Below are 10,629 nucleotides of genomic sequence, written 5' to 3' on the forward strand. Positions count from 1 at the left end.
CCATCACCAACTGCCAATCCATCGAGTCAGTGATGCCATCCAGCCATCTCATCCTCTGTTGTTCCTTTCTCCTCCTACCCCCAATCCCTCCCAGCATCAGGGTCTTTTCCAATGAGTCAATTCTTTGCATGAGGTGGCCAAATAATTGGAGTTTCAGCTTCAGCATCAGTCCTTCCAATGAACACCCAGGACTGTTCTCCATTAGGATGGACTGATTGGACCTCCTTGCAGTCCAAGGGACTCTCAAGAGTCTTCTCCAACACCACAGTTCAAAAGCATCAAATTTTGGCCCTCAGCTTTCTTCACAGTCCAACTCTCACATCCATATATGACCACTGGAAAAACAATAGCCTTGACTAAACAATCAAACAAACCGAAAAAAAAGGAAAGAGGATTAGAGAGAGAAGGAGGAAGAAGGGCATAACAAGAAAAGCCACTAGGATCACTTGTTGGGAGAATACTTAGCAGTGCTGCTGAGAAGGTATGTAGTTAATTTGTGGGATTTTGGATGGCTGATGAATTTAAGATCATTGGAATATGATAGGATAAACAGGTAAAATTTTGGAGGATTATTTGAACTAACCTAAAGCTTGGAAACAGATATGGTGAGGATTTCTTTGCATGTGTGAAAAGGAAGTAAGAAGGCTAAGGTCTGGCGGATGAAATGGGCCTAGCCTGATTAAAGTATTGGTTTAATTCAAATTGATTCTGCTCAGAAAGTACTTAAGTGCTTTATTTAATAGTTATTGTCAACTTTTTAGCTTGTAGCTTGGTTTCATGCAGCTCAATCAAGATCTTGAATTCATCTTCATAGTCCCAGGGTTTTGCCAATGGATCTCTCTTTGTCTCTATCCATGTCTGTCTGTGTGACTCTCTCACTCTCTCTTTTTTAACAAGGTCTCTTGATCTCATTATATCCTCATCCAATTGCAATTGGACTGCATCAAACATGGATAGAGAAAAGACAGAACGAACATGATATAGAATTTTTGCTGATCTTCAACCTAACTTTGTTCAATTACTTCACTAGGAGTTCATTATCATTTAAAAATCCAGCATGCCCACTAGGTTAATAGAAATAGACTTACATTTCCACAAAGCTGTAAACAACAATTACAGAAAAACCTTGTAGGTACATTTCTTACTGACTAGGTCTTACATCTGGCTGTCCTTCTATCATGCTCATGGCAGCCACCTGCCCCTCCTTTCAAAATCATGTAAACAAACTCTGCCTCAATTTCTTTTCTCTCCTGTTTTTGCATTTCTTTTTCTTTCAGTTGTTTTTTTGATTCATAATTCTAACTTACCAGAGTCATATTCCTGCTTACATTCCATTCTCTTTTACATCCAGCTTTGTCTCTGACTAGCACAGGAAAACCCATTCTTTGCCTAGGAAATGGCTTATCTCTAACTCAAATTTCATTTTTCAATTTTTAAAATTTATTTATTTTTCTATTGAAGGATAATGGCTTTACAGAATTTTGTTGTTTTCTGTCAAACCTCAACATGAATCAGCCATAGCTATACATATCTCCCCTCCCTTTTGAACTTCCCTCCCATCTCCTTTTCCATCCCATCTCTCTAGGTTGATCAGAGCCCCTGTTTGAGTTTCCTTAGCCATACAGCAAATTCCTGTTGGCTATCTATTTTACATAGTTTCCATGTTATTCTTTCCATGCATCTAAACTTCTCCTCTCCACTACCCATGTCCACAAGTCTATTCTCTATGTCTGTTTCTCCACTGCTGCCCTGTAAGTAAATTCTTCAGTGCCATTTTTCCAGATTCTGTATATATGCATTAGAATACAATATTTATATTTCCTTTCTGACTTGCTTCATTCTGTATAATAGGTTCTAGGCTCATCCACCTCATTAGAACTGACACAAAGGTGTTGCCTTTTATGGCTGAATAATATTCCATTGTGTAAATGTACCACTACTTCTTTATCCATTCATCTGTTGATTGACATCTAGATTGCTTCTGTGTTCTAGTTGTTGTAAATTGTGCTGCAATGAACAATGGGATACATGTGTCTCTTTCAGTTTTGGTTTTCTCAGGGTATATGCCCAGGAGTGGAATTGCTGGGTCATATGGTGGTTTTATTCCTAATGTTTTAAGGAATCTCCATACCATCTTCCATAGTGGCTGTATCATTTTACATTCCCAGCAACAGTGCAAGAGTGTTCTTTTCTCCACACCCTCTCCAGCATTTATTTTTGTAGACTTTTTGATGACGGCCAATCTGACTGCTGTGAGGTAATATTCTCATTGTAGTTTTGTTTTGCATTTCTCTAACAATGAGTGATGTTGAGCATCTTTTCACGTGTTTGTTAGCCATCTGTATGTCTTCTTTGGAGAAATGTCCATTTAGGTCTTTTCCCCATTTTTTGATTAGGCTGTTTGTTTTTCTGGTATTGAGTTGCAAGTACTGCTTACATATTTTGGAAGTTAACACTTTGTCAGTTGTTTCATTTGCTATTATTTTCTTCCATTCTGAGGGTTGTCTTTTCACCTTGCTTAGAGTCTCCTTTGCTTGCAAAAGGTTTTAAGTTTAATCAGGTCCCACTTGTTTACTTTTCTTTTTATTTCCATTATTCTGGGAGGTGGGTTATTGAGGATCTTGCTTTGATTTATGTCATTGAGTGTTCTGCCTATGTTTACCTCTAAGAGTTTTGTAGTTTCTGGTCTTACATTTAAGTTTTTAACCCATTTTGGGTTTGTCTTTTTGTATGGTGTTAGGAAGTGTTCTAATTTCATTTTATATGTTCAGTTCAGTTCAGTTCAGTCGCTCAGTCGTGTCCGACTCTTTGCAACCTCATGAATCACAGCACTCCAGGCCTCCCTGTCCATCACCAACTCCCAGAGTTTACTCAAAATCAAGTTCATTGAGTTGGTGATGCCATCCAGCCATCTCATCCTCTGTCGTCCCCTTCTCCTCTTGCCCCCAATCCCTCCTAGCATCAGGGTCTTTTCCAATGAGTCAACTCTTTGCATGAGGTGGCCAAAAATTTGGAGTTTCAGTTTCAGCATCAGTCCTTCCAATGGACATCCAGGACTGATCTCCTTTAGGATGAACTGGTTGGATCTCCTTGCAGTCCAAGGGAACCTCAAGAGTCTTTTCCAACACCACAATTCAAAATCATCAATTTTTTGGTGCTCAGCTTTCTTCACAGTCCAACTCTCACATCCATAGACGACCACTGGAAAAACCATAGCCTTGACTAAACGGACCTTTGTTGGCAAAGTAATGTCTCTGCTTTTTAATATGCTATCTAGGTTGGTCATAACTTTCCTTCCAAGGAGTAAGCGTCTTTTAATTTCATCGCTGCAATCACCATCTGCAGTGATTTTGGAGCCCCAAAAAATAAAGTCAGCCACTGTTTCCAGTGTCTCCCCATCTATTTCCCGTGAAGTGATGGGGCCAGAGGCCATGATCTTAGTTTTCTGAATGTTGAGCTTTAAGCCAACTTTTTCACTCTCCTCTTTCACTTTCATCAAGAGACTTTTTAGTTCCTCTTCACTTTCTGCCATAACGGTGGTGTCATCTGCATGTCTGAGGTTATTGATATTTCTCCTGGCAATCTTGATTCCAGCTTGTTCTTACTCCAGCCCAGCATTTCTCATGATGATCTTTAGATCTGAAGTGGATTTCTTGTAAGCAGCATATATATGGGTCTAATTTTTGTATTCATTCAGTCAGTCTGAGTCTTTTGTTTGAAGCGGTTAACCCATTTACATTTAAAGTAATTATTGACCAATATGCTCCTATTCCCATGTTCTTAATTGTTTGGGATTGATTTTGTAGATCTTTTTTCTTCTTCTGTATTTCTTGGCTATATAAGTCCTTTTAACTTTTGTTGTAAGACTGATTCGGAGGTACTGAATTCTCTTAACTTTTGCTTGTCTGAAAAGCTTTTGATTTCTCCATCAATTTTGAATGAGATCCTTGCTGGGTATAGTAATCTTGATTGCAGATATTTCCCTTTCAGTACTTTAAATATATCCTGCCATTCCCTTCTGGCCTGCAGAGTTTCTGCTGAAAGATCAGCTGTTAAATGCATGGGGTTTCCCTTGCTTGTTACTTGTTGCTTTCCCCTTTCTGCTTTTAATATTCTTTCTTTCTGTTTACACTTTGTTAGTTTGATTAGTATGTGTCTTGGAGTGTTTCTCCCTGGTTTTATCCTGAATGGGACTCTTTCTGACTTTTGGACTTGATTGGCTCTTTCTTTTCCATGTTGGGGAAATTTCCAACTATAATCTCTTCAAAAAATTTCTCACACCCTTTCTTTTTCTCTTCTTATGGGACCTGTATATTTGAATGTTGGTGTGCTTGATATTGTCCCAGAGGTCTCTGAGGCTATCCTCAGTTCTTTTCATTCTTTTCAAGGCTTCAAGGTTGCATTCTTTCTTCCTTTTGATTTCTGCCCTCCTAAGTTTGGTCCAGTGGCTTGTGGAAGCTTTGCATAGGGGGAGATTTGTGCTGAGAGTTTCTTTGTTTGTTTGTTTTTTCTCTTATGGTCAAGGCTCAGTGAGGTGGTAATCCTGTATGCTGATGATTGGGTTTGTATTTTTGTTTTGTTGGTTGCTTATATGAGGCATTCTGCACAGGGTGCTACTGGTGGTTTGGTGATGCTGGGTCTTGCATTCAACTGGTTTCCTTTGTGTGAGTTTTCACTATTTGTTACTCTCTAGGGTTAGTTTTGACTATGCCAAAGCCTTTGACTGTGTGGATCACAAAAAACTGTGGAAAATCCTGAAAGAGATGGGAATACCAGACCACATGACCTGCCTCTTGAGAAACCTATATGCATGTCAGGAAGCAACAGTTAGAACTGGACATGGAACAACAGACTGGCTCCAAATAGGAAAAGGAGTACATCAAGGCTGTATATTGTCACTCTGCTTATTCAACTTATATGCAGAATACATCATGAGAAACGCTGGGCTGGAGTAAGCACAAGCTGGAATCAAGATTGCCAGGAGAAATATCAATAACCTCAGACATGCAGATGACACCACCATTATGGCAGAAAGTGAAGAGGAACTAAAAAGTCTCTTGATGAAAGTGAAAGAGGAGAGTGAAAAAGCTCAACATTCAGAAAACTAAGATCATGGCCTCTGGCCCCATCACTTCACGGGAAATAGATGGGGAGACACTGGAAACAGTGGCTGACTTTATTTTTTGGGGCTCCAAAATCACTGCAGATGGTGAAAACTGACCTTTTCCAGTCCTGTGGCCACTGCTAGTTTTTCTAATTTGCTGGCATATTGAGTGTAGCACTTTCACAGCATCATCTTTCAGGATTTGAAATAGCTCAACTGAATGTTGGTGTGCTTGATATTGTCCCAGAGGTCTCTGAGGCTATCCTCAGTTCTTTTCATTCTTTTCAAGGCTTCAAGGTTGCATTCTGGCTTGAAGAATTTTGAGCATTATTTTACTAGCATGTGAGATGAGTAAAATTGTGTGGTAGTTTGAGCATTCTTTGGCATTGTTTTTCTTTGGGATTGGAATGAAAACTGACCTTTTCCAGTCCTGTGGCCACTGCTAATTTTTCTAATTTGCTGGCATATTGAGTGTAGCACTTTCACAGCGTCATCATTTATGATTTGAAATAGCTCAACTGAAATTCCATCACCTCCACTAGCTTTGTTCGTAGCGATGCGTCCTAAGGCTCACTTGCCTTCACACTCCAGGATGTCTGGCTCTAGGTGAGTGATCATACCATCATGATTATCTGGTCGTGAAGATATTTTTTAAACTGTTTTTCTGTATATTCTTGCTACCTCTTCTTAATATCTTCTGCTTCTGTTAGGTGCATACTATTTCTGTCCTTTATTGAGCCCATTTTTGCATGAAATATTCCCTTGGTATCTCTAAGTTTCTTGAAGAACTATCTAGTCTTTTCCATTCTGTTGTTTTCCTCCATTTCTTTGCACTGATAACTGAGGAAGGCTTTCTTTTCTCTCCTTGTTATTCTTTGGAACTCTGCATTCAAATGGGAATATCTTTCCTTTTCTCCTTTGTTTTTCACTTCTCTTCTTTTCAGAACTATTTGTAAGGCCTCCTCAGACAGCCATTATGCTTTTTTGCATTTCTTTGTCTTGGGGATGGTCTTGATCCCTGTCTCCTGTACAATATCACAAACCTCCATCCTCTTTGGTAACCATAGTTTTGTTTTCAAAGTCTAGCCTGTTTTCACGTTGTAAATAAATTCATTTGCATGTTTTATTTGGATGCCCACAAAGAAATGATATCATATGATATTAATATTTGTCTTTCACTGTCTGATTCACTTCACTTAGTATAATAATTTCCAGGTCCAGGATTCAGTTCTATTTCCTGACTGATGCCATTGACATTTGGTTTTGTCAACAGTAATCCCATCCATTATGACTGTAAATGAGCGGATTCTATAAGGCTCTCTGGGGACAAGACCCATATTCTCTGGTTTACCTCCTCTCTGAAATACCTAGATATTGTAGGTATAATATCTATAATAGTGTCTGATGCACATTTCCTGAGTTGTTTTACAGATGCTGAAATCCCCATCAAAAGGACGATATTAACTACTTGATGACCATGAACATTTAACTGTCACACCTACTTGGCACCTAAGGACTGATAATGTTAATCCCTGTGACACTGCCCTGTTACCTCACCATCAGCCAATAAGAGATCTGTGCATGAACTTATCACATACCCTGGGACTCTCTTCCCTCACCTGGCCTTTAAAAATGCTTTCCTGAAACCTACCTGAATGTGTGTGTATTTTGAGTACTAGCTGTCCTGGACTCCTTGCTTGGTGCCCTGAGATAAAGGTTGCACTTTCCTTCACCACAACCCAGTGTCAGTAAGTTGGCTTAACTATGCATGGGAGAAAGGCCCAAGTTTGGTTGGGTAATTTAATGTGTGATGTATCCTACTGACAAATTTTCATAGTGAGTGTACTCATATTTCTAGAGAACCCACAAAAGGTTCTGCACAGAGAATTTACAGGAAAGCTCTTAAAGGTTTCATTAAGACCAGTGTAAACAAGTTGCAGTATTATCTAATGATCTAAATGGTCTACTTAAGAAAAGGCAGGCACAGTAACTTAAATTATTATTGTTGTTTTTCACTTTTTGTTGTTGTTTTTAACACTTGGGTTTGACTCAATATACTACTGCAGTCATCTGAGCATGGAGTTCCCTTTGAAATCAACAGATGATCCAAAGATAAATGAATTTATGTGAGATGTGGGCCAGTTTTTCTTGTGTAAGCAGTATTACCAAATGTTGTTTTCTGTTTCTGAGTAATTTCTACCCCAATTAAGCATAAAACTGACAATAGCCTTTTGGCTGTCATTTGTTTTCCAGGATCATCTGGTTCTGAGTTTATTCGTTGTGTCTGGGTGTTCCTGTCACCCTGACATTGAGCCCAATTCTGAAGTTGCACAATGCAAGTGGAGGAAGCAAAAGAAATTGGTCCTTTCAGATTTTTCCTGATGCATTCTGCTGATTTGTTAGGTTTCCACAGCCTAGGATTTTCTTGCTTGCACTTTACCAGAGGTCTGGAGGTTTGGCTGCCCTGTAAGATAAAGTTAAGTTTCTCTTTCAGTAGCAACTTGTAGACTACCAAAAGTTCTTAACCTTTTCTGGTGCCATGGTCTGTGCACTCCTGATGAGGCAGGAGGTAGATGGGACCACCCCAGAATAAAGGAGAAACATTTCCTGTGGATAAGAGGAAAAGAGCAGGACAATTAAGAGAGGAGGTTGGGCTCTGTCCAGACTACATGTGTCTCATTCTCGAAGTCAAGGGACCTCCCCAACCACATATGCACAGAAAGCCTCCTTGGAGGTCAAAAAGGAATGATGTCAAGAGATGCTCTACCCCAGCAGGCCTTTTCAGTAGAATCCATCTTCGCTAAGATGTGCATGTGCACACATGGGAGGAGCCTGAGATATACCAAATATGGACTGTGAACCAGGCAAATCAAAATAATTGGCCAAAGGAAACCTGGGAGAAATGCCCCATACAAGTAATTCAAACTGCCACAAAGGTGTGACTTAGGGACTCTTGTTCTGAGTCTGCCTATATATCTATCCACATGTACTATATCCTCTTCCCTCCTAATAAACACTTCAGTTCTTCACTGCTTTACATATTTGTGAAAATACTTTTCTGAAAAGTCAAAGGTCCAGGGCCCTTGTCACTGACCACGGGTCTAATGGTTAGGATTCAACACACTGCTCAAACTGGCCTCAATCTCTTCCTGAAACCCAAGTCCTGCTCTAAGCCATTGCAGGCCAGGCCACCTGAAATCACTGCCATCTGGTAAAGCCTATGGAAATATCTCAGAATAATGTTTCTAAAAGCACAACATTGATAGAATTATATAAGAAGCAATTATAATGAAAAGTAGTCATCAATATATTAAAACTGTATGCCTACTTATTGATACATTGAATATAAACATAAATATTTTAAACATATATTATGATAATTGCTATAATTCAAAGACTGGAAGACTTAAATGATATTCTGGGATATTTTCAACAATCTACTTATGGTGTGACAAAATCAAGGGTCCTCTTTGTACCTGGTTTGCTATCTATGTTAATAATTGAAGGAAATGCTGATAGTTAGAGTGTAGCAAAAACAAAGCAATTTTTCTGTTCTTTGGCTTTCTAGATTCTTTTATTTCCTTTTACAGACTTTTTGGAGGCCCACGGACCCCAAGATCAGAATGTACCAGTCTAGAATCAGTTCAATTCAGTCGTTCAGTTGTGTCTGACTCTTTACGACCCCATGGACTGCAGCAAGCCAGGCTTCCCTGTCCATCATCAACTTCCAGAGCTTGCTCAAACTCATGTCCATCGAGTCGGTGATGCCATCCAATGATCTTATCCTCTGTCATCCCCTTCTGCTCCTGCCTTCAATCTTCCCCAGCATCAGGGTCTTTTCCAATCAGTCAGTTCTTCACATCAGGGGACCAAAGTATTGGAACTTCAGCTTCAGCATCAGTTTTTCCAATGAATATTCAGTACTGATTTCCTTCAGGATGGACTGGCTGGATCTCCTTGAAGTCCAAGGGACTCTCAAAAGTCTTCCCCAACACCACAATTCAAAAGCATCAATTCTTTGGCACTCAGTTTTCTTTATGGTTCAACTCTCACATCCATACATGACTACTGGAAAAATCATAGCTTTGACTAGACACACCTTTGTTGGCAAATAAATATGCTGTGTAGGTTGGTCATAGCTTTTCTTCCAAGGTGCAAGGTGCAAGCATCTTTTGATTTCATGGCTGTAGTCACCATCTGCAGTGATTTTGGAGGCCAAGAAAATAAAGTCTGTCACTGTTTCTATTGTTTCCCCATCTATTTGCCATGAAGTGATAGGACTGGAATATATGATCTTAGTTGTTTGAATGTTGAGTGGTAAGGGGGATAATTTTGGAAACCAATTCAATCCATCAAGTCATCTAGGGGATTAAAACATACTTTAATTGAATTTTTAAACTATATCAAGCATCTTCTTATCTATATTAAGGTGAGGATAAGAAAGATATGAATTTACTATTTCTCAATTGCTTTGTTACCAGGTCAAACTTGGATCCTCTTACACAGTTAAGACAATCTGTAGACACTGGGTTTTGGTGAAGAAAAGAGCAGCCTTTACTTCAGAGTGCCAAGCAAGGAATCCAAGGCAGCTAATACTCAAAACACTGAAACTCTGATGGCATTTTTAAAGGCCAGGTGAGGGAAGGGAGTCATAGGATGTGATCAGCTCACATACAATTCTCTGACTGGCTGGTGATGATGTAACAGGGTGGTATCACTGGGGTTAACATTATCAGTCCTCAAGTTTCAATATGTCTGGGGGCTTTGTGCTCAAGGTCATCATTAAATAGTTTATTTCTTTCATCTGGTGTGGTTTTAGTATATGCAAAACAACTCAGGAGCTTCAAAGAGGAGTTATAGCAGAAAATATAGTGGAGGGATTTGTCCTGGGAAGTTCCTATAGGGTCCTACTTGGTTATAACTTGATTGATCTTCCTCTCTTGGTGGCTCAGCCAGTAAAGAATCTGCTGACAATGCAGTGTCATGGTCCATGCATGGGTGGGAAAAGAATTTCCAGACATGAGGCAGAATGAGAGGAGAATAAAGTTTATTAGAGTGGGAGACGCTGTTAGAACAGTGGACCAACTCAAGGGAGAACTGACATTTAACAGGGGTCCTTTATCCACTTTTATAGCCAGGGTAAAAGGAGAGGGATAGGGGTCTTGTGGGTCATTTGCTGATGGATGAGGCATGTATACTGGGTGGAGGAAGAGAAGGCAAATACCTTCTCCCTATAGGGTAGGAGGGGAGACAGGTTATACTGCTCAGGAGGACCTGAAATCCATTAATAGTTACAACATGGGGAAGGGAAGGATGATAAGTGTCTAGTTTTTCTGTTCCTGCATTCCAAGACCCTCCTTGGTTGCACCTGCTCTTTCATCCTTGGGTCACCACATGTGGAAGACCTGGGTTCGATCCCTGGGTCTGGAAAATCCCCTATCAAAGGGAATAGTAACCCACTACAGTATTCTTGCCTGGAGAATCCCATGGACAGAAGAGCCTAGCAAGCTACAGTCCATGGGATC

Source organism: Odocoileus virginianus, chromosome 9, assembly GCF_023699985.2.
Source record: "Odocoileus virginianus isolate 20LAN1187 ecotype Illinois chromosome 9, Ovbor_1.2, whole genome shotgun sequence".
In the NCBI taxonomy this organism is placed as follows: Eukaryota; Metazoa; Chordata; class Mammalia; order Artiodactyla; family Cervidae; genus Odocoileus; species Odocoileus virginianus.